Source organism: Xenopus tropicalis, chromosome 7, assembly GCF_000004195.4.
Source record: "Xenopus tropicalis strain Nigerian chromosome 7, UCB_Xtro_10.0, whole genome shotgun sequence".
Classification (NCBI taxonomy): domain Eukaryota; kingdom Metazoa; phylum Chordata; class Amphibia; order Anura; family Pipidae; genus Xenopus; species Xenopus tropicalis.
In genome coordinates this window covers 124,095,072-124,119,997 of record NC_030683.2, presented here as the reverse complement: position 1 = coordinate 124,119,997, position 24,926 = coordinate 124,095,072, and the positions used below count along the sequence as shown (strand labels likewise).

The 24,926-nt window shown below is 43.0% G+C and overlaps 1 protein-coding gene across 1 annotated transcript in view; it reads right to left on the bottom strand.

Moving 5' to 3' along the window:
• Positions 1-24,926, bottom strand: part of LOC100493190 (phospholipase A2 inhibitor 25 kDa subunit) — a 102,273-nt gene that overhangs the window by 15,053 nt on the left and 62,294 nt on the right. The window lies entirely within an intron of this gene.

Below are 24,926 nucleotides of genomic sequence, written 5' to 3'. Positions count from 1 at the left end.
GGGCTCAGAGCTGCAGTTCTATAAGTGCTTATGGCTGTATTTACATAGACCTTTCTGATAAAGCTTACTTAGTTTTTACCTTTCCTTCTCCTTTAATGCTTTAAAACCAAACAAAAATTAATAAATACGATCAATACAGTCTCTTCTGCTGGAATTTCAGAATTTAAAAGTAAAATGTAAAAATTAATTTTTATAAAAATTATTGGAAGAGATAATAGACACTTACGGGTCGGTGTGGGAGGGGTGCAGTTGTCTGTATAACAACAGGAGGTTCCTCTTTTGATTTTCCCATCAGGAATACTGATACTTCCAGGTTTATCACACTGGCTGCGAGGGGCACAGGAGAGGGTGTATACTTGACTTACAGTCACCCCATCTGTAGGAATGCACACACAGTATAACGGGTACCGGAAAGCTCAAATGTGGATCATTAGAATATCATTATCTACATCATACAAAATGTAAATTATAAGGTAACTTCTTCCCCTTTAATAACTGGGCTAAAGCTGACTGTGCCTGAGACCAACCCGCAGTTCATTATTAGCAGCAGTTTGTTATTACAATTAAACTGTCATTATGATCGCTCATTCCAACCATGTCTTTCTCAGCCTATAGACTCCCTCCAGTTTCAGGACTGAATCAGTGCAAAATACATTAAAAGTCTCAGATCTAAGAATTTACCTATAAAATGCACAGTAGTTTTTTGTCTGATAATATGAGTGACCCCCATTTCCCTTTACAGGCAGTAAATACCACACTATCTGCCAGAATAAAGGAAATACCATAACTAGTAACATCCAGTATAAAGAAAATGCTGTATGTCCATGTTCAGGGTAGGACTGGATTTTATGGGGAAACCCTGACCTGCCTATAGTCTGATACAGGTATAGGATCCCTTATCCGGAAACCCGTTATCCAGAAAGCTCCGAATTACGGAAAGTCTGTCTCCCATAGACTCCATTTTAATCAAATAATTCAGAATTTTAAAACTGATTTCCTTTTTCTCTGTAATAATAAAACTGCATCTTGTAATTGATCCCAACTAAGATATAAATAATCCTTATTGGAGGCAAAACAATCCTATTGGGTTTAATTAATGTTTTATTGATTTTTTAGTAGACTTATTGTATGGAGATCCAAATTACGGAAAGACCCATTCTGGATAATGGGTCCTATACCTGTATTGCCTGCTGACCCGGCCACTGCTGAACAAGGTTTATCACACTGGCTGAGTGGAGCAAATGAGAGGTTATGGGCCAAAATGGAAGCTTCTCCTACTAATATCAGATTGCAGTTTGGCTGGATATTAATCTGAGTGGTTTGAAAACACCACAGAGTGAGGAGCTCACACGGCAGTAGAACCTATCATGGTGGCTCTGCATAGGCTCCTAATATTATTCAATTGCTGTGACCCAATGAGTAGATGTCCCTTATTGCCACCCCCTGTGCAGCCTCACCAGACAGGAGATCAATGTGTATGGCCACCTTTAACCTCAGAGCCCACTATGCACCAATCTTACTAGGGCGGCGGGGTCCCATTAACTCCTTTCTTCTCTTCTTCTTTTTCCTTTGTGTTGTCTTTTTATTTCTCTCTCCCCTATTCTGTCTCTCTGTTTTCTTTTGGACATAGTGACTGGACTGTAGGGTTTATAGCACCCAAACTACAAATGAAAATGTTTTCCAAATATACACCATTGTATACACACTAGATTTAACCATAATAAGCCATAAAACTTACTTGCAGTAGTTAATGCGTATGTAGCCGCACAGGCATTATCAGCTGGGCAGGGAAGGCTTTCGCCTTGGCAGGGAGTGCTGCCGGCTGACATACAGGTCTGACAAGAGAGAGAATAACCTAAATAGAAAGAATAAAGACATTCCGTATATATTTAGATTTCACATATTTCTATCAGTCATGATGAATATAGATGTTTCTATCTTCTACTTAATCAGCTATCTTCATTTATCGTTAAAATGAACTTATTGGAGTGAGAAATAGGTTTCTTTCCTTTCTGCATTTAAAACCTTGCACAGAGACATGCAGAACTTTACAAGTGTTCTGCATTTAGCCAGTGAAGTATGTGAGAAGCAGCCATGACTTGCCCCCTAGTGTGTTAAACACACTGACTTGGGGCCTGACATGGTTTTTTTCCCAGAAGAATGATTCAGGCAGAATGTAGCAGTCCAAAATCATCTGTCATGGGGTAACAAGGATGTAAATTTGTGGCTAGGTACGTTGGCTGCCATTAGAGATGTAGCGAACTGTTCGCTGGCGAACTAATTCGCACGAAAATCGGATGTTCGCAAGTTCGCGAACTTTTAGCGATGTTCGCAATTTTGGGTTCGCCTTAGCTGGAGCCAAATTTTGACCTCTCACCCCAGAGCCAGCAGATACATGGCAGCCAATCAGGCAGCTCTCCCTCCTGGACCACCCCCGGACCACTCCCTTCCATATATAAACCGAAGCCCAGCAGCCATTTTACATTCTGCCTGTGTGTGCTTGTTGAGTTAGCATAGGGAGAGAGCTGTGCAGGGGTTTGAGGGACAGTTTAGGTAGCTTTGCTGACTAGTAATCTACTTTCTACTGCTCTGTATGTAGCTGCTGGGGACAGCTGTCCTGCTGATCTCATCTGCTGTAACCCAATAGTCCTTGTAAAAGCAGTTTATTACACAAGTTTAGAAATGTAGTGTGATTTCTGCCCTTTACAGCACAAAACGCAACGCTGTGTCAACAACGTATTTTTCAGAGAAATTTTTGCCCTTGATCCCCCTCCTGCATGCCACTGTCCAGGTTGTGGCACCCTTTAAACAACTTTAAAATCAGTTTTCTGGCCAGAAATGGCTTTTCTAGGTTTTAAAGTTCGCCTTCTCATTGAAGTCTATGGGGTTCGCAAAGTTTGCAAAAGTTCGCACTTTTTGGCAGAAGTTCGCGAACGGGTCCGCAAACTTTTTTTGTGAGGTTCGCTACATCTCTAGCTGCCATCCCAATACCTCCCACCCACATGTACACTGGGCGCATATATACTGGGCATACACGGAATCTTCTTTCAAATGGCTAGGAAGCTGTAGATTGCCTGCAGAGGTAACCTGCCTGCCTTTCACTGGATTAGAAAGTTCACCAATCCCACCCGAGTCCCCAGTGAGGTTAAAGAATTGCTTCATTGGCTAAGCTATTAGCCAAACCAAAGAAGGCACAGCTAATTGAAGATGGCTTCTATGAAGGCTTCTTGATTTTTAATAGTGAGACAAGATTTTCCTAAAGCATCCCTGATAATGTAGTCCAAATTAACCCATCAGTAGGTTGGGCAAAAATTCACAGGGAAATGGCACCGGGCAGAGTTCAGGGTTCCCTCTTAAGGTGGCCGATTCTAGCTGCTGATATCAGTTCTTTAGACTCGGCAGCTTATCTGCCTGTGTATGGGCACTAACGACGGCCCTCCCCAACCTGGCCTGAAATTGGGCAGATCTTGATAAGGCAGGTTTGATTTTCAGGGACCGCATCAGCTCATTGATGTAGTCCCCAGTCCGACGGGCACCAATACCCTGGGGCCAAATGACTGAATTAGGCCAATATCGCCCACCCATAGGTGGGGATATGGGGAGAAGATCCCCTCACTTGGCAAGGTATGGCCACCTTCAGACTCACCAATACCAGATCCTAGGCTATCCCCTTTAGGTTTAGCATCAAAAATGAAACCAAATACCTATTGTCTTGTAAATCATTCACTTTGTTTCCATTTCTGTTTGTTCTAATGTTTTAATAAGAGATGTATTTATCAAATTTGAATTTGTGAAGGTTTAAAGGTATTTTCAAACTCACTCGAATGTTTGCTTTTTTATTAAAAAATCTAAATATAAAAAATTTCATAAAATAAAAAAAAACTCAAATACCTTGAATTTGAATTTACAAGCTCAAAAAAAAACTCATGGCTTGAATGGCATGAATTTTGCCTAGGACAACTCCAATTGAATATGAATTTGCAGGATCTTAAATGCTGTTTTACATTTGAGTTTTTAGTATTTTGCTTAAAAGAATACTGTCATGGGAAAACATGTTTTTTTTTTTAAAAAACCCATCAGTTAATAGAGCTTCTCCAGCAGAATCCTGCATTGTAATCTGTATTACTGTATAGATAGGTCAGTATGGGTCTGTATGTGAGTGTATAGATAGGTCAGTGTGGGTCTGTATGTGAGTGGATAGATAGGTCAGTGTGGGTCTGTATGTGAGTGGATAGATAGGTCAGTGTGGGTCTGTATGTGAGTGGATAGATAGGTCAGTGTGGGTCTGTATGTGAGTGGATAGATAGGTCAGTGTGGGTCTGTATGTGAGTGGATAGGTCAGTATGGGTCTGTATGTGAGTGGATAGATAGGTCAGTGTGGGTCTGTATGTGAGTGGATAGGTCAGTATGGGTCTGTATGTGAGTGGATAGATAGGTCAGTGTGGGTCTGTATGTGAGTGGATAGATAGGTCAGTGTGGGTCTGTATGTGAGTGGATAGATAGGTCAGTGTGGGTCTGTATGTGAGTGGATAGATAGGTCAGTTTGGGTCTGTATTTGAGTGGATAGATAGGTCAGTGTGGGTCTGTATGTGAGTGGATAGATAGGTCAGTGTGGGTCTGTATGTGAGTGGATAGATAGGTCAGTATGGGTCTGTGTGTGAGTGGATAGATAGGTCAGTGTGGGTCTGTATGTGAGTGGATAGATGGGTCAGTATGGGTCTGTATGTGAGTGGATAGATAGGTCAGTATGGGTCTGTATGTGAGTGGATAGATAGGTCAGTATGGGTCTGTATGTGAGTGGATAGATGGGTCAGTATGGGTCTGTATGTGAGTGGATAGATAGGTCAGTGTGGGTCTGTATGTGAGTGGATAGATAGGTCAGTGTGGGTCTGTATGTGAGTGGATAGATAGGTCAGTATGGGTCTGTATGTGAGTGGATAGATAGGTCAGTGTGGGTCTGTATGTGAGTGGATAGGTCAGTATGGGTCTGTATGTGAGTGGATAGATAGGTCAGTGTGGGTCTGTATGTGAGTGGATAGATAGGTCAGTGTGGGTCTGTATGTGAGTGGATAGATAGGTCAGTGTGGGTCTGTATGTGAGTGGATAGATAGGTCAGTGTGGGTCTGTATGTGAGTGGATAGATAGGTCAGTGTGGGTCTGTATGTCAGTGGATAGGTCAGTATGGGTCTGTATGTGAGTGGATAGGTCAGTATGGGTCTGTATGTGAGTGGATAGGTCAGTATGGGTCTGTATGTGAGTGGATAGGTCAGTGTGGGTCTGTATGTGAGTGGATAGGTCAGTGTGGGTCTGTATGTGAGTGGATAGGTCAGTGTGGGTCTGTATGTGAGTGGATAGGTCAGTGTGGGTCTGTATGTGAGTGGATAGATGGGTCAGTATGGGTCTGTATGTGAGTGGATAGATAGGTCAGTGTGGGTCTGTATGTGAGTGGATAGATAGGTCAGTTTGGGTCTGTATTTGAGTGGATAGATAGGTCAGTGTGGGTCTGTATGTGAGTGGATAGATAGGTCAGTATGGGTCTGTATGTGAGTGGATAGATGGGTCAGTATGGGTCTGTATGTGAGTGGATAGATAGGTCAGTATGGGTCTGTATGTGAGGGGATAGATAGGTCAGTATGGGTCTGTATGTGAGTGGATAGATAGGTCAGTATGGGTCTGTATGTGAGGGGATAGATAGGTCAGTGTGGGTCTGTATGTGAGTGGATAGATAGGTCAGTGTGGGTCTGTATGTGAGTGGATAGATAGGTCAGTATGGGTCTGTATGTGAGGGGATAGATAGGTCAGTATGGGTCTGTATGTGAGTGGATAGATAGGTCAGTGTGGGTCTGTATGTGAGTGGATAGATAGGTCAGTATGGGTCTGTATGTGAGTGGATAATTGGGTCAGTATGGGTCTGTATGTGAGTGGATAGATAGGTCAGTATGGGTCTGTATGTGAGTGGATAGATAGGTCAGTATGGGTCTGTATGTGAGTGGATAGATAGGTCAGTGTGGGTCTGTATGTGAGTGGATAGATAGGTCAGTGTGGGTCTGTATGTGAGTGGATAGATGGGTCAGTGTGGGTCTGTATGTGAGGGGATAGATAGGTCAGTATGGGTCTGTATGTGAGTGGATAGGTCAGTGTGGGTCTGTATGTGAGTGGATAGATAGGTCAGTATGGGTCTGTATGTGAGTGGATAATTGGGTCAGTATGGGTCTGTATGTGAGTGGATAGATAGGTCAGTGTGGGTCTGTATGTGAGTGGATAGGTCAGTGTGGGTCTGTATGTGAGTTGATAGGTCAGTGTGGGTCTGTATGTGAGTGGATAGATAGGTCAGTATGGGTCTGTATGTGAGTGGATAGATAGGTCAGTGTGGGTCTGTATGTGAGTGGATAGGTCAGTGTGGGTCTGTATGTGAGTGGATAGATAGGTCAGTGTGGGTCTGTATGTGAGTGGATAGATAGGTCAGTGTGGGTCTGTATGTGAGTGGATAGGTCAGTGTGGGTCTGTATGTGAATGGATAGATGGGTCAGTATGAGTCTGTATGTGAGTGGATAGATAGGTCAGTGTGGGTCTGTATGTGAGTGGATAGATAGGTCAGTGTGGGTCTGTATGTGAGTGGATAGGTCAGTATGGGTCTGTATGTGAGTGGATAGATAGGTCAGTATGGGTCTGTATGTGAGTGGATAGATAGGTCAGTGTGGGTCTGTATGTGAGTGGATAGATAGGTCAGTGTTGGTCTGTATGTGAGTGGATAGGTCAGTGTGGGTCTGTATGTGAGTGGATAGATAGGTCAGTGTGGGTCTGTATGTGAGTGGATAGATAGGTCAGTATATGTCTGTATGTGAGTGGATAGATAGGTCAGTGTTGGTCTGTATGTGAGTGGATAGGTCAGTGTGGGTCTGTATGTGAGTGGATAGATAGGTCAGTGTGGGTCTGTATGTGAGTGGATAGGTCAGTGTGGGTCTGTATGTGAGTGGATAGATAGGTCAGTGTGGGTCTGTATGTGAGTAGATAGGTCAGTGTGGGTCTGTATGTGAGTGGATAGATAGGTCAGTGTGGGTCTGTATGTGAGTAGATAGGTCAGTGTGGGTCTGTATGTGAGTGTATAGATAGGTCAGTGTGGGTCTGTATGTGAGTGGATAGGTCAGTATGGGTCTGTATGTGAGTGGATAGATAGGTCAGTGTGGGTCTGTATGTGAGTGGATAGATAGGTCAGTATGGGTCTGTATGTGAGTGGATAGATAGGTCAGTGTGGGTCTGTATGTGAGTGGATAGATAGGTCAGTGTGGGTGTGTATGTGAGTGGATAGATAGGTCAGTATGGGTTTGTGTGCTTGGTTTATTTGGAAGGGTTGAACTTAATGGACTCTGGTCTTTTTTCAAACCAGTGTAACTATGTAACCAGGCAGAAGTGGGAACAAGAGACTGAAATATGTATAGGAGACATCCTGAATAGAAATATAAGTAATAAAAATATAATAATATATATGTCCCTTTAACTTTTACTATAAAAAATAAAGCCACAACAAAGAGGAAATGAAATCAACTGATCTTAGAAAACTCACTGTTTTCTAGATTCAGTTTAGCTGTAAATTAAATATCATAAAACCGCTTCCTTTAAGCACAAAGGGTGTGGGTGCCAAGCCAGCGTAGCGGAACATACCCCCAGCACAACTAAAAAAACATGTTTCTGTCTCTCAGTTTCACCATTTTGAGTACATTCTCTCAAAAAATATACAAGAGCTGAAAATGCTCCGGTGAGTCCTTTCTGACTTCAGTCACACTTTACTGCTGCGCTGCAAGTTGGAGTGTTATTCCCCCCTCACCCCCAGCAGCCGATCAGCAGAACAATGGGAAGGGAGCAAGATAGCAGCTCCCAGTAGGTATCAGAATAGCACTCAATAGTAAGAAATCCAAGTCCGGCTTGGGACTCCTCCAGTTACATGGGAATAGGAGAAACAATAGGTTATCTGAAAGCAGTTCTAATGTGTAGTACCGGCTCCTTCTGAAAGCTCAGACTCAGGCACACTTTACTGCTGCGCTGCAAGTTGGAGTGATATCCCCCCCTCACCCCCAGCAGCCGATAAGCAGAACAATGGGAAGGGAGCAAGATAGCAGCTCCCAGTAGGTATCAGAATAGCACTCAATAGTAAGAAATCCAAGTCTGGCTTGGGACTCCTCCAGTTACATGGGAGTAGGAGAAACAATAGGTTAGCTGAAAGCAGTTCTAATGTGTAGCGCTGGCTGAAAGCTCAGACTCAGGCACAATGCACTGAGATGGCGCCTACACACCAATATTACAGCTACAAATACATTTGTTGGTACAAGAATAAAAGGTTAAATGGCAGAGGGAATTATTTGCTGTGTAACAGTGTCATTTAGAAATAAAAAGTACCCCATAAACATCATGACAGTATCCCTTTAATAAATACTAACCATTCAAGATTATAAAATATAATTTGAGCTTTGGGAGACTGCAGACATGAAGCCCTTGGAAAAAGCCAGACAAAGACCCAATTATAGGGTAACAACAGTCGGCAGAACTGTTAATATGATTATTTTTTGACATCTGGAATTGTTTGTTAACCTGGAAACTGAAGACGGAGGATTTTTCCCGCACCAACAATACTCATCTAATAGGCACTGGTTGTGATATATTTAATGTGGGTCTACACTGAGAAGGCATTTACCCTTTGTGGGAAGGCCAAGACTAGTGATGAGCAAATTTTTTTGCCAGGCATGGATTCACATTGAATTTCCGTATTGCACCAATGGAGAAGCGTTTTGCGAAACTTCCATGAAAATTCGCCGTGGAAAAATTCATTGCGTGGAATTCTTCTTGTTGCATGTCAAATTGGGTGCGGTCACATCAAAAAAAAGTGTGGGCGACAAAAAAATAGACGTGGGCAACAAAAAATAGATGCGGGCGACAAAAAAAATTGTGCGACAAATGCGTTTCGCCAATTTTTCGCCGTTTTGCTAATTTTCTTGCTGTTTCACGAATTTTATGGCGAAGTGAAAGTGGGACAGATTCGCTCATCACTAGCCAAGACCTAAGGTGGGGGTATTAGGCACAAAGGGACAAGCTTAATCTCTTGTCATTTCCCAGGGGAACTTGAATTGGAAGCTTTAGATACAAACCTTTAATGAAATAATCACTTAGGTATTCATTTAATTCTTGTTTAGGTAAGCATTTTAGGATTAACACATTTTGGACCATGGTCTTCAGCATTTAGGGGCAGATTTATTAAAGGTCATTATTTTATTTTTTTGGTGCTAAAAGTCATTTTTGTTTGTTTAAAAAAGCATGAATTTAGGGGTAGATTTAGCACAATTTGAATTTGTGTCGTTTTAGAAGTGTTTTTTTTAACCACGACTAAACTCACATTTTAAAAAAAAAAAAGCACAAAAAACAAGGACTACAAACAGGGTTAAAAAAAATGCAACAAATTTGAATTGTGAACTTTTGATCACAAGCTTTTAGATGGTGTTTTTGTGGGTTTTATTCAGTTTTGACGCACAATAAGGGTCAGATTTACTAAAACACCATAATTTCTCATTTTTTTTAATTTTCAAATTCAACTAAACCCGTTTGCCCCAATGTCCCAAAAAATCATAAAAAAACTTGACTTTTTCGAATTATCAAAACGAAAATCCAGACTTTATTGAATTGTCGCTGCGACAATTCATAAAAGTCGTGATTTTCGGGCAAAATCCAGTGAAATCTCTAAAGTTTTGAGACAAAAGAAAGGACTTCAAGGAAAGGGAAGGGGCCTTCGCCATTGACGTCTACATAAACTCGGCAAGTTTAAGCTGGCGAATTGTCAAATTTGGATTTTTAGCCATTCAAACGCATAGTAAATCTCCGAAAAGCAGCGATTTTTCTCTGCGACTTTTTTCAAAAGAAATCTGAATCGAGTTTAAAATTAAAAATCGATGGTTAGTAAATGAGCCCCTAGGTGTGACGGCTTTGGTTACAGGAGCAGTTATTACCCTGTGTGCTGTTTTGTTATCCAGAACTCCAACATCAGCATCATTTCCCCATAGGAACAGTTACAGGAACATAATCACAGCTCCAACCGACTGAACTGTAAACATCTCTGTCTAGTGGGTCCCTGGGGTAGTGGGAATCCAATCTAAACTGTAGGGCTGCCGGGATAACTATATCACACTTCAAATAATGTATAACGGATTCCATACCAGTAATCTCACTGCATTTGACAAAAGGAACTTACCGGTTGCTGCCAGAGCCGATAGGACAGAAAGAATTCCCAGGGGAAGTCTCATATTGAGAGTCTGAATAGTAACTGCAACTGCCCGCACTGTCTCCGGTAACCTCCCCGAGTGAGAGATTAAGCACAACCCAAACTTGTGCAGTTATAGTGAAGTTATAGGGGGAGGGGCAACAGCGAATAAGGGTTCAGGAAGGCACAAATGTTGCACTTTTAGAAAAATAGAGCAATTGTACTCTGTACAGAATCCAACCTGATTTAATATGTTGTGCAATCTCACTGGCTGCTCTTTTACAGATTCTGGTGATCAAAACATTAATAACAAAAAGAAGGGGTGCTATATAAGGAACAAAAAGTCCATAAAGACTAAAAGCAAAAGCAAAAATAACACGTCAGTGTTCTTGAACCACTACACAATCCGAATAAATGTAGTGTACTAATAGTTCACAGAAAATATACAGCTTTCCAGGTGCGTAGTCAGTAGGGGGTGCGACCACCTTGCGCAGCAAATTCATCTACCGATATCTAGAAACACATGGAAACAGAGAGGCGCACTCCCATAGTGTAAAATCAAAAGTAAATTGTTTAATACATAAAAGTTGCACTTACAATTGTTGCAGTACAATAAGCATATCAATCAGTGAGGCCCAACGCATTTCATCATCAAATGACTTCCTCAGGGGAATAAAGATCCACATTAAGCAGGGTTTTTTATATATACCCACTTTAGATGTGTACATAAAATGATATAATATCAAAAACAAAATTACAATAAAAAGTTCTAGTTTTAGATTACAAATTGCACCGTACTCTAAATAAAACTGTATATGAAAAAAAAGAACACAACCCACAATTAGATCGCATTAAATCTGACAAATCCAGTAATTCTCTCTCTGGTGTAATTTAGATATCAGACTATTTTCAGAATAATAAATGTTCATAGTTAATGTAGGAAACTCTTTGGCTGCATCTGGTGACTCAGGTTGAAGTTCCACTTAGCCTGGGATCAACAGGGCCCCTGTAAAGCCTTCTACCCTAGAGTAACCATCCAAACTCTAGCAAAGTCGGGGAACAGGGACCCCGTGAATGAGGAATAGTTAGAATAGGAGAATAATACTAAGAGCACTTTCTAGGAAAGTGAGGCAGAGAGCCATAGGAAGTAAGAGCAGTTTCTGGCTCCAACCAGGAGGATAGCTGGGGAGTACTCTTCCTTACAGGCAATGTTGCCTTAGCATAGGGCCACGGTTAAGATGCAGGATTCAGGTCAGTGTAAATCCCTGATCCATAGTCAGCTGTTTGGGATCCTTAACAGCTAAGGTATACATCCTGAGGTCTGAGGTATATCTCCAGACTGCCCTCCATAGTGATGCCGTGCTGTCAGGTGTCCTTACCCTGCCCAGACTAATTAGAGGTTGGATAAACCGGTGGACATCCCCTCTTGCTATCCTCGGTGTGCCATCCTCTGTGTGAGTATTTGCTACAACCCTGTGCACTAATTGTCTTGGACAATAACAATTTCCAGTTTATTTCATCAGCAAGAACCTTCTGGCGTCCATTCTTTATATTACTTTGCACACAGCTTATGAGAGTTGTAGTTATACTACACCCCAAGGATATTTCCACTTAGCAAAAGCTCATCTGTTGTGTATGTCCTATGTACCCCATGCTCTAAAGCCATTCTAGCTGGTGTTGCCTGTTTTTCCAGCCAAATAGGGGTTACATTTCAATGCCCATAACTTGTACACCCTCTGTTTTTCCATCATGTACTTCCAACATATGTTTAGAAAAGCCATAGGATTTGTCCCCTTTGATCACTTTTAATCTGTGTTCTCTGAAACATACTTTTAGTTCTCTTTTTGTTTGCCCTACATATTGTAAACCACATGGACAGGTAAGTAAATATATTAGGGCTTTGGTAGAGCAGGTGATCATTTGTTTTAAACAAAGCATTTGACCAGTTGTTTTGGAAATAAAAACAGAAGTGTTATGGGGGACAAATTGGCATGTAATACATCTTCTATGGTCACACCTAAACATACCGGTAATCTCAGGGTTAATCAATGGTCTAGAATTAATGGATTTTAATTTACTAGGAGCCAAAAAGTTACATAAATTATTTGTGCCTGATTGGCCGCACCTAACTGGCAAGCGAGAGGGAGAGCGAGGTCTGTATACTGGGCCTACAGTCTATGTACCTGTACCCCTGTCCTAAAGGCTGGTAATAGAATTCCCAATACCAGATCTTAGGCTGTCCCCTTTAGGTTAAGTACCCAAAAAGAAATATATTCCTTATCGCCTTGTGTCATTTATTTTGTTTTCATTCATTGAGCTTCTGTACCAGCCCAAGGCAACAACAGCCCTTTAGCAGGGAAGATCTGTGCCCCCTAAGATGCCCCAGTAGCCCCCCATCTTCTTTTCTGCTGATTCCCTGCACATGCTTTGGGCTGCTTTCACTTACCTGAGCTTAGGGACCCACTCACTATATACAGTATATATTGTATACAATATAACATTATCAATATAGGACTAATTAAAACAGATAATGACTACATGGCAGCTCAGAAACCAGTGCAATTAGCATCAGAATGTAATGAAAGGCCAATGGCATTTTCTGCTTGATAATTTGCGACGACCCCCTAAGCTCAGCTTCTCAACAGCCGCCCAGAGCCCACTGAGCATGTGCAGTGCCACTGACACTTTCCAAGATGGGGAGCTCCTGCCACAACGGTAAAGACCTGAATCATTGCTGCTATTGAGATGCTGAACTTTTAGGCTGGTGCAGTAAGTTCAGTGTATAAAATATGGCACTTTAAGCCGTATTTATTTTCATGCCATTTTTGTTGTAGGCAGAAGGTTTGGTGCCTGTTACCCAGCAAGCAACCATTAAATAATAACTATACACACACACACACACACACATATATATCAATTCCTGGAATAATCAAGTCTTTGGTGGTGTATCCTTCAAGTATCCACACTCAAATACAAACCCCATATATATATAAGGGTGCACAGTTACAATAAATATACAAAAAATATATTAAAACCAGCACACCCTATAAAAATTTTACTTTTATTTTCAACACATTATACAAATGTCCAACGTTTCATCCTCTTAAGGACCTTTCTCAAGGACCTTTTATTGAGATTTCTAAATATATATATATATATATTCCTTAAATTGCTGCACACCTTATCACTTGTAATAAAATGGTGCATGTCAGGGGATGTATCCCTGCCTCTCTTGCTCCCAATGTAGCTTTGTGATGAAGGGTAGATCCTTTACACATCCAGAGACTGGGAGAGAGTATTTTATTAGGGGATACCATACTGGTTTGGGGTAGTGGGGGGAGACCACTCTACATATCAAGACACGTATCTCCCAGCATCGCTCCACTATAAGGGAGGGCAATGTGAGACAGCCTGTATGTAGCCACTATAGGAAACATGGGCATAATGAGAAGCAGCTCAAATTCATAGTCTTGGAGATGGTCCCCACACCTAAGGGGGGTGCTGATAGGGAACAGATTCTAAGGAAACGTGAGGTGTGGTGGATACATAGGGTTAATGGTCTGGCACCACATGGGTTAAACAAAGATTATGATTTGTATGTGTATTTATAGAGCATTTCCTCTGTTCTACTGGGATTTGATTTTTCTGTTCTTAATTGTTTCCTTTTCATCTGTAGCTGCTCTGTGATTTGATCTAATATAATATATTGTCGTTTATGGTTACCAAGATACGTATGGTGATGTCATATCCTGTACATGGAAGTGCTTCCTGTGTGAGCAGTTACATGTGGGTTCTGCTTCCTCCCTAGCTGGATATAGGAGTGGGGGAAGTCCGGAACGTTGCAGATGGGGTCATGTACCAGTTTACATGTTTAATGAGATACATGTTATACTGTATATGGAGATAATATAAGTTCACTGCATATGAAGAGTGAGCGCAGCTGCCGCCTAAAGGGGCAATGACTTGTGCTGGGGATCTTCAATAATTAGACACAGAGAACAGAAAGGAACAAACAAATACTACTTTTAATAGGAATTACATTGACACCTAATCTTTAAAACAAATGAACATGGTTGCTCAAAATAACAATTCCTTTAAAAAAAAAAGAAAAAACAGTTTTGGGCAACATTCCCATTTTAATCAGAAATGAACAGCAGGTAAAAGAAATCTACTTAGAAGTAAAATAACAAACAAAACATTTTTTAATATATTTTAGTTGTAGGGGATTCAATTATTAGAAAGGTGGATAGGGTAATTTGTCGCAAAGACCCTACATGCCCAACTGTGTGTTGCTTGCCTGGTGCTAGGGTTCGGCATGTGGTGGAACGAGTGGACAGATTGTTGGGAGGGGCTGGGGAAGACCCGGCGGTCTTGGTACACATAGGTACCAATGACAAAGTTAGAGGAGGGGGGGAAGTCCTCAAGAACGATTTTAAAAAGCTTGGCGAGAGGTTGAGGGCGAGGACTTCCAAGGTAATTTTCTCAGAGATATTACCTGTGCCACGAGCAACATTAAGAAGGCAGCGGGAGCTTAGGGAGATTAATGCGTGGCTGAGAGATTGGTGTAGGGAGGAGGGCTTTGGGTTTCTCCAGAACTGGGCTGATTTCTCAGTCGGCTACAAGCTCTTTGCCAGGGATGGGCTGCACCTCAATGATGATGGGGCAGCTGCTTTGGGGGAAAAGATGGCTAGCGGGTTGGAGGAGATTTTAAACTAGAAGTGGGGGGGAGGGTGCAGTGGGTAATTCTGTGGGAGACAGGATAGATGAGGTAGTGGGCATAGTAAGGGAAAATGGGGAGGAGACTTGCTTCGGGATACTGATAATGGCAGGGAGGCCCATAAGTTGTTTACACATCATTCTCACGCCCGAACCAGTATTAAATGTATGTTTACCAATGCAAGGAGTCTGACTGGTAAAATGGGAGAGCTGGAGGTGCTGGCGTTGGAGCGGAAATATGATGTGATTGGTGTTGCTGAAACTTGGTTAAATGAGTCTCATGACTGGGCAGTTAATATTGGGGGGTATACATTGTTTCGGAGGGACAGGGGAAATAGAAAAGGAGGAGGGTGTGTCTGTTCGTTAAGCAGGAATTAAAAGCAAATATTAAGGAGGAAGTGATGGGGGGAACAGAGGGAGCTGAATCCTTATGGGTTGAGCTTCTCACAGATAGTAAAGAATCTACCAAACTAATTGTAGGGGTATGCTATAGACCCCCTAATGTAAGCGAAGAGGAGGAGGCCCAGCTCCTGTTGCAAATAGAAAAGGCTGCTAGTTTGGGGCAAGTGATAATAATGGGGGATTTTAATTACCCTGATATTGACTGGGGCAATAGTACTGCCAGGACAGTAAATGGGAACAAGTTTATAAACTTGCTGCACGAAAACTTTATGTCACAAGTTGTTGAGGAGCCAACCAGGAACCATGCTATACTGGATCTAGTGATCTCTAATGGCCCAGAATGTATAGCAAATGTGCAAGTGGTTGAACCCCTGGGTAATAGTGACCATAATGTTATTTCATTTGATGTTTGGTGCAGGAAACAAATTTACACGGGGGCAACAAAGACACTGAATTTTAGGAAGGCAAATTTTAGCTCCTTAAGGGCAGCGCTTCAGGGCATAGATTGGGGCATTATGTTTTCTGATAAAAACACAGAGCAGAAATGGTTGTCATTTAAAATGATATTAAATCATTACTGTTCTCAGTTTATTCCATTAATAAAAAAAGTAGAAGTGTTAAGAATCACCCAATGTGGCTTAACTCTGAGGTAAAGAAGTTAATAGGGAAAAAAAGGAAAGCTTTTAAGAAATATAAGTCAGAAGGGACAGTAGCTGCGTTTAATGATTATAAACACTATAACAAGTGTGTAAAACAGCAATCCGGAAGGCAAAGATAGAAAATGAGGAGCGCATCGCGGCCGAGGCCAAGACTAACCCCAAAAAGTTTTTTAAGTATATTAATAGTAAAAAGATGCAGGTTGAGGGTGTGGCCCCATTGAGTTATAATAACAATATGGTTACAGCGGATACAGAAAAGGCAGATGTGCTTAACCAGTTCTTTTCTTCTGTGTATACAGTAGAGGAGCCAGTGGGCCAAGTCCCACCCAATAGCTGCACTGTTGCCTCAGCTCCATCTACACAGTGGTTGGCACAGAATATGGTGCTTAAAGGGTTACACAAGATAAATGTAAACAAGGCACCTGGGCCAGATGGAATACACCTTGGGTACTGAGAGAGCTAGGGGCAGAATTGCAGTGGCCCTTGTTTCTGATATTCTCAGACTCGCTTTCATCAGGTATGGTACCTAGGGATTGGAAGAAGGCCAATGTCATTCCCATATTTAAAAAGGGAGTAAGATCTCAGCCTGGCAATTATAGGCCTGTTTGACATCCGTGGTGGGCAAGTTATTTGAAAGCTTGTTAAGGGATCACATACAAAATTATGTAGTGGAGAATGGCATTATGAGCAGTAATCAGCATGGCTTTATGAAGGACAGGTCATGTCAGACCAATTTAATTGCTTTTTATGATGAGGTAAGTAAGAAGCTGGACAGTGGGGATGCAGTAGATATAATCTATTTGGATTTTGCCAAAGCATTTGATACCGTTCCCCACAAACGACTGCTTTCTAAGCTAAGGTCTATTGGTCTTAGTAAAGTAGTTTGCACATGGATAGGAAACTGGCTACAGGATCGGGTACAGAGGGTGTTTGTCAATGGCACATTCTCTACTTGGAGTAAGGTTCTCAGTGGGGTCCCTCAGGGTTCTGTACTGGGTCCACTTTTGTTTAACTTGTTCAAAAATGACTTAGGGGAGGGTATTATGAGTAATGTATCAGTGTTTGCAGATGACACAAAACTATGCAGACCAGTCAATTCTATCCAGGATGTGACATCCCTGCAGCAGGATCTTGGCCAACTGGCAATCTGGGCGGCTAAGTGGCAGATGAGATTTAATGTGGATAAATGTAAGGTCATGCACCTGGGATGTAAAAATATGCAAGCCACTTATACCCTTAATGGGACTGCACTAGGCAAATCCATAATGGAGAAGGACCTTGGAGTCCTTGTAGATAATAAACTTGGCTGTAGCAAGCAATGCCAGGCAGCAGCTGCAAGGGCAAACAGGGTTTGTATTAAAAGGGGTATAGATTCACGGGAGGAGGGGGTTATTCTTCCCCTTTACAGAGCGTTGGTAAGGCCCCATCTAGAATATGCTGTCCAGTTCTGGTCTCCAGTGCTCAAACGGGACATTATTGAGTTAGAGAGGGTCCAGAGAAGGGCAACTAAGTTGGTAAAGGGTATGGAAAGTCTCAGTTATGAAGAAAGACTGGCCAAGTTGGGTCTGTTTACACTGGAGAAGAGGCGCTTAAGAGGTGACATGATTTGTAGATTGTAAGCTCTTTTGGGCAGGGCCCTCTTCACCTCTTGTATCGGTTATTGATTGCTTTATATGTTACTCTGTATGTCCAATGTATGTAACCCACTTATTGTACAGCGCTGCGGAATATGTTGGCGCTTTATAAATAACTGTTAATGTAATAATAATGTAATAACTATGTATACAGTGGCTTGCAAAAGTATTCTGCCCCCTTGAACGTTTCCACATTTTGTCACATTACAGCCACAAACATGAATCAATTTTATTGGAATTCCACGTGAAAGACCAATACAAAGTGGTGTACACGTGAGAAGTGGAGCGAAAATCATACATGATTCCAAACATTTTTTACAAATAAATAACTGCAAAGTGGGGTGTGCGTAATTATTCAGCCCCCTGAGTCAATACTTTGTAGAACCCCCTTTTGCTGCAATTACAGCTGCCAGGCTTTTAGGGTATGTCTCTACCAGCTTTGCACATCTACAGACTGAAATCCTTGCCCATTCTTCTTTGCAAAACAGCTCCAGCTCAGTCAGATTAGATGGACAGCGTTTGGGAACAGCAGTTTTCAGATCTTGCCACAGATTCTCCATTGGATTTAGATCTGGACTGTGACTGGGCCATTCTAACACATGGATATGTTTTGTTTTAAACCGTTCCATTGTTGCCCTGGCTTTATGTTTAGGGTCGTTGTCCTGCTGGAAGGTGAACCTCCGCCCCAGTCTCAAGTCTTTTGCAGACTCCAAGAGGTTTTCTTCCAAGATTGCCCTGTATTTGGCTCCATCCATCTTCCCATCAACTCTGAACAGCTTCCCTGTCCCTGCTGAAGAGAAGCCCCCCCAGAGCATGATGCTGCCTCCACCATATTTGACAGTGGGGATGGTGTGTTCAGAGTGATGTGCAGTGTTAGCATTTTGCATTTTGGCCAAAAAGTTCCATTTTGGTCTCATCTGACCAGAGCACCTTCTTCCACATGTTTGCTGTGTCCCCCACATGGCTTGTGGCAAACTGCAAATGGGACTTCTTATGGTTTTCTGTTAACAATGGCTTCTTGCCACTCTTCCATAAAGGCCAACTTTGTGCAGTGCATGACTAATAGTTGTCCTATGGACAGATTCCCCCACCTGAGCTGTAGATCTCTGCAGCTCCCCCAGAGTCACCATGGGCCTCTTGGCTGCATTTCTGATCAGCGCTCTCCTTGTTCGACCTGTGAGTTTAGGGGGACGGCCTTGTCTTGGTAGGGTTACAGTTGTGCCATACTCCTTCCATTTCTGAATGATCGCTTGAACAGTGCTCTGTGAGATGTTCAAGGCTTTGGAAATCTTTTTGTAGCCTAAGCCTGCTTTAAATTTCTCAATAACTTTATCCCTGACCTGTCTGGTATGTTCTTTGGACTTCATGGTGTTGTTGCTCCCAATATTCTCTTAGACAATCTCTGAGGCCGTCACAGAGCAGCTGTATTTGTACTGACATTAGATTACACACAGGTGCACTCTATTTAGTCATTAGTACTCATCAGGCAATGTCTATGGGCAACTGACTGCACTCAGACCAAAGGGGGCTGAATAATTATGCACATCCCACTTTGCAGTTATTTATTTGTAAAAAATGTTTGGAATCATGTATGATTTTCATTCCACTTCTTTCCGTCTTTCACGTGGAATTCCAATAAAATTGATTCATGTTTGTGGCTGTAATGTGACAAAATGTGGAAAATTTCAAGGGGGCCGAATACTTTTGCAAGCCTGTAAATATATAAGGGGATCATATAATAAACTCTCTGATGTTTTATTTACCAGTAGGTCCTTCCAACGGACATGAGGGCACCCACTCCCTTTAGAAGAAGGGAGGTTCCGTTTAAATATTCAGAAAGGGTTTTTTACAGTGAGAGCTGTGAAGTTGTGGAATTCCCTCCCCGAATCAGTTGTGCTGGCTGATACATTATATAACTTTAAGAAGGGGCTGGATGGATTCTTAGCAAGTGAGGGAATACAGGGGTATGGGAGATAGCTCTCAGTACAAGTGAGGGAATACAGGGGTAGGGGAGATAACTCTCAGTACAAGTGAGGGAATACAGGGGTAGGGGGGATAGCTCTCAGTACAAGTGAGGGAATACAGGGGTAGGGGAGATAGCTCTCAGTACAAGTGAGGGAATACAGGGTTATGGGAGATAGCTCTCAGTACAAGTGAGGGAATACAGGGGTATGGGAGATAGCTCTCAGTACAAGTGAGGGAATACAGGGTTATGGGAGATAGCTCTCAGTACAAGTGAGGGAATACAGGGGTATGGGAGATAGCTCTCAGTACAAGTGAGGGAATACAGGGGTAGGGGAGATAGCTCTCAGTACAAGTGAGGGAATATAGGGGTAGGGGAGATAGCTCTCAGTACAAGTGAGGGAATACAGGGGTAGGGGAGATAGCTCTCAGTACAAGTGAGGGAATACAGGGGTATGGGAGATAGCTCTCAGTACAAGTGAGGGAATACAGGGGTAGGGGAGATAGCTCTCAGTACAAGTGAGGGAATACAGGGGTATGGGGGATAGCTCTCAGTACAAGTGAGGGAATACAGGGGTAGGGGGGATAGCTCTCAGTACAAGTGAGGGAATACAGGGGTAGGGGAGATAGCTCTCAGTACAAGTGAGGGAATACAGGGGTATGGGAGATAGCTCTCAGTACAAGTGAGGGAATACAGGGTTATGGGAGATAGCTCTCAGTACAAGTGAGGGAATACAGGGGTAGGGGAGATAGCTCTCAGTACAAGTGAGGGAATACAGGGGTAGGGGAGATAGCTCTCAGTACAAGTGAGGGAATACAGGGGTAGGGGAGATAGCTCTCAGTACAAGTGAGGGAATACAGGGGTAGGGGGGATAGCTCTCAGTACAAGTGAGGGAATACAGGGGTATGGGAGATAGCTCTCAGTACAAGTGAGGGAATACAGGGGTAGGGGAGATAGCTCTCAGTACAAGTGAGGGAATACAGGGGTATGGGGGATAGCTCTTAGTACAAGTTGATCCAGGGACTGGGCCGATTGCCATCTTGGAGTCAAGAAGGAATTTTTTCCCCTCTGCGGCAAATTAGAGAGGCTTCAGATGGGGTTTTTTGCCTTCCTCTGGATCAACTAGTAGTTAGGCAGGTTATATATAGGCATTATGGTTGAACGTGATGGACGTATGTCTTTTTTCAACCCAACTTACTATGTTACTATGTTTAATGAAAGCAATGGGGACAAGTAATAACATAAAGTACCCCTGATGGATACCAAAGCTGCCACTGGTGCATGATAATCTCACATCCACTGACAATCCAGGAGAACTGACAGAAGCTCTTTCAAGTTCACAAATATCTTTTGTAGCACAGACTCTTGCAGCCCATTTGAGTGATACAGATCCTGTAGAGAAAAATATTTTGTAGCACTGTGTAATGATGCACCAAATACAGGCAACTATGATAATATAGAACATTAATATTATCCTCTTGCCCACAGCTACAGTCCCTTCCCAGAGGCTATTATCCCCCCACTGCTACTATAGGCACCATCTCTCCCTACTATACCTGCTATCCCACAGTCCCAGTCCCTTCCCAGAGGCTATTATCCCACTGCTACTATAGGCACCATCTCTCCCTACTATACCTGCTATCCCACAGCCCCAGTCCCTTCCCAGAGGCTATTATCCCCCCACTGCTACTATAGGCACCATCTCTCCCTACTATACCTGCTATCCCACAGCCCCAGTCCCTTCCCAGAGGCTATTATCCCCCCACTGCTACTATAGGCACCATCTCTCCCTACTATACCTGCTATCCCACAGCCCCAGTCCCTTCCCAGAGGCTATTATCCCCCCACTGCTACTAGAGGCACCATCTCTCCCTACTATACCTGCTATCCCACAGCCCCAATCCCTTCCCAGAAACTATTATCCCCCCACTGCTACTATAGGCACCATCTCTCCCTACTATACCTGCTGCCCCACAGCCCCAGTCGCTTCCCAGAGGCTATTATCCCCCCACTGCTACTATAGGCACCATCTCTCCCTACTATACCTGCTATCTGACAGCCCCAGTCCCTTCCCAGAGGCTATTATCCCCCCACTGCTACTATAGGCACCATCTCTCCCTACTATACCTGCTATCCCACAGCCCCAGTCCCTTCCCAGAGGCTATTATCCCCCCACTGCTACTATAGGCACCATCTCTCCCTACTATACCTGCTATCCCACAGCCCCAGTCCCTTCCCAGAGGCTATTATCCCCCCACTGCTACTATAGGCACCATCTCTCCCTACTATACCTGCTATCTGACAGCCCCAGTCCCTTCCCAGAGGCTATTATCCCCCCCACTGCTACTATAGGCACCATCTCTCCCTACTATACCTGCTGCCCCACAGCCCCAGTCCCTTCCCAGAGGCTATTATCCCCCCACTGCTACTAGAGGCACCATCTCTCCCTACTATACCTGCTATCCCACAGCCCCAGTCCCTTCCCAGAAACTATTATCCCCCCACTGCTACTATAGGCACCATCTCTCCCTACTATACCTGCTGCCCCACAGCCCCAGTCCCTTCCCAGAGACTATTATCCTCCCACTGCTACTATAGGCACCATCTCTCCCTACTATACCTGCTATCCCACAGCCCCAGTCCCTTCCCAGAGGCTATTATCCCCCCACTGCTACTATAGGCACCATCTCTCCCTACTATACCTGCTATCCCACAGCCCCAGTCCCTTCCCAGAGGCTATTATCCCCCCACTGCTACTATAGGCACCATCTCTCCCTACTATACCTGCTATCCCACAGCCCCAGTCCCTTCCCAGAGGCTATTATCCCCCCACTGCTACTATAGGCACCATCTCTCCCTACTATACCTGCTATCCCACAGCCACAGTCCCTTCCCAGAGGCTATTATCCCCCCCCACTGCTACTATAGGCACCATCTCTCCCTACTATACCTGCTATCCCACAGCCCCAGTCCCTTCCCAGAGGCTATTATACCCCCACTGCTACTATAGGCACCATCTCTCCCTACTATACCTGCTATCCCACAGCCACAGTCCCTTCCCAGAGGCTATTATCCCCCCCCCACTGCTACTATAGGCACCACCACTCCCTACTATACCTGCTATCCCACAGCCACAGTCCCTTCCCAGAGGCTATTATCCCCCCACTGCTACTATAGGCACCATCTCTCCCTACTATACCTGCTATCCCACAGCCCCAGTCCCTTCCCAGAGGCTATTATCCTCCCACTGCTACTATAGGCACCATCTCTCCCTACTATACCTGCTATCCCACAGCCACAGTCCCTTCCCAGAGGCTATTATCCCCCCACTGCTACTATAGGCACCATCTCTCCCTACTATACCTGCTATCCCACAGCCACAGTCCCTTCCCAGAGGCTATTATCCCCCCACTGCTACTATAGGCACCATCTCTCCCTACTATACCTGCTATCCCACAGCCCCAGTCCCTTCCCAGAGGCTATTATCCCCCCACTGCTACTATAGGCACCATCTCTCCCTACTATACCTGCTACCCCACAGCCCCTTGCACATATTTTCTTACCGTTTATCTCTGTAGTTTGCAAGAGACACATATTTTCATCTCCTGTACACTGCATGGTATCATTAGTATAACACCAGGTTGAGTCTTTAGAGGCGCAGGTAGGACAGACAAGTCCATTCACTTGATTGTTATCTGGAGGCACTTTATGTGGAAAAGAAAGAAAAAAAGTATCTACACCATTTCATCTGTGAGCACATCATAAAATATGACGTTACTTTAAAATCAGGACTGTATTTAAGGGATTATACAGTATATGAGAAGAGGTTGCCGCCCCTACAATTTACAGGGGTGGTAACTTATAGGAATGTGGAGCAGTTGTATGTATGTATGTATGTATGTATGTAAGTTTAACTTTATTATTATAAGTGTGTACAATCTTACAATATTAAAAATTACACACAAGGATGACACTTATCATAATAAATTCAATAAAGAAAGTATAAATGTACAGAGATTAAGTGCCACGGTAGGAAGGAAGTCCCAGCACTACAGAGCTTACAGACGGCTGTATTTATAGTGAATGATGGGCCCCCAGTTCCATAACCATATAAAAGTACAAGGCTAAAAGCAGAGTATTTTGGAAATGCAAAGTGACTTCTAATATCTAAATATATATCTACTTCTATACCTCTATCTATCTATCTATCTATCTATCTATCTATCTATCTATCTATCTATCTTATCTATCATCAATCTGTCTGTCTGTCTATCCATCCATCTATTGCATTGGTTATATGAAACCATGTGGCACAAAGCTAACTTACTTATTAGTCATGTATTATGTGTATTTTATGTGCCTAGGATTTGACACCTTAAAGGAGAATAAAAGCTACTCAGGTATTTTATTGCCAATAGATTAGGCACAATAGTGCAAGCTAGAACATATATATATATAACAATATATATATATTCTGCAGAAAGCTTTACCATACCTGAGTAAAAAGCCATAGAGGCTCTCTCTGTTTGTTTCAGATAGCAGCTGCCATTTTAGCTTGGTCTGACTTCACTTTCAGGCAGCAGTGTGCAGGCATGGAACAGCTCTGAGCTCAGATTACAGCAAAAAGGGGAGTGAAGGGAGGGGGAGAGAGGAGCAAACTGAGCAGGCCATGCCCTGAAGGATTTTGAGAGTAGGAAGTCTGACAAAAGATCATGAATACAGAATCGAAGGAAAGAAATGTTTCTTTTTACTCAGGGCTCAGAGCTGCAGTTCTATAAGTGCTTATGGCTGTATTTACATAGACCTCTCTGATAAAGCTTACTGAGTTTTTAACCTTTCCTTCTCCCTTAATGTTTTAAAACCAAACAAAATTATAAATACAATGGGCCCGATTCACTAAAGTGCGATAAAAATTTGCGTTAAATAAGTCGCGACAATTAGCGTGCGATTCACTACAGCATTACCGCATGCGATAAGTCGCCATATCGCATGCGTAAATTTTCTCGCGACCGCATGCGCTAGTTTAACGCTTGCGTTAATTTACGCGCTGAAAAGAATACGATCGCATGATTCACTATAACTTTGGCGCGCTAAATATTGCATTCGGCTATTAACTCCTACTACAGGCAGGCGAAAAATTATAGAAAAGTACAGTAAATGAGCTTTTGGCAATAAAATATGGACTTACAGTGTTATTTATTCAAGTCTGTGTCTTTTTACTCAATTTTGCTAAAGTCTTGGCATGTATGGAATTTTGCTACTAATATACAGTACTATAGCGGTAAATATTTAGTCGCGACATTACCCAG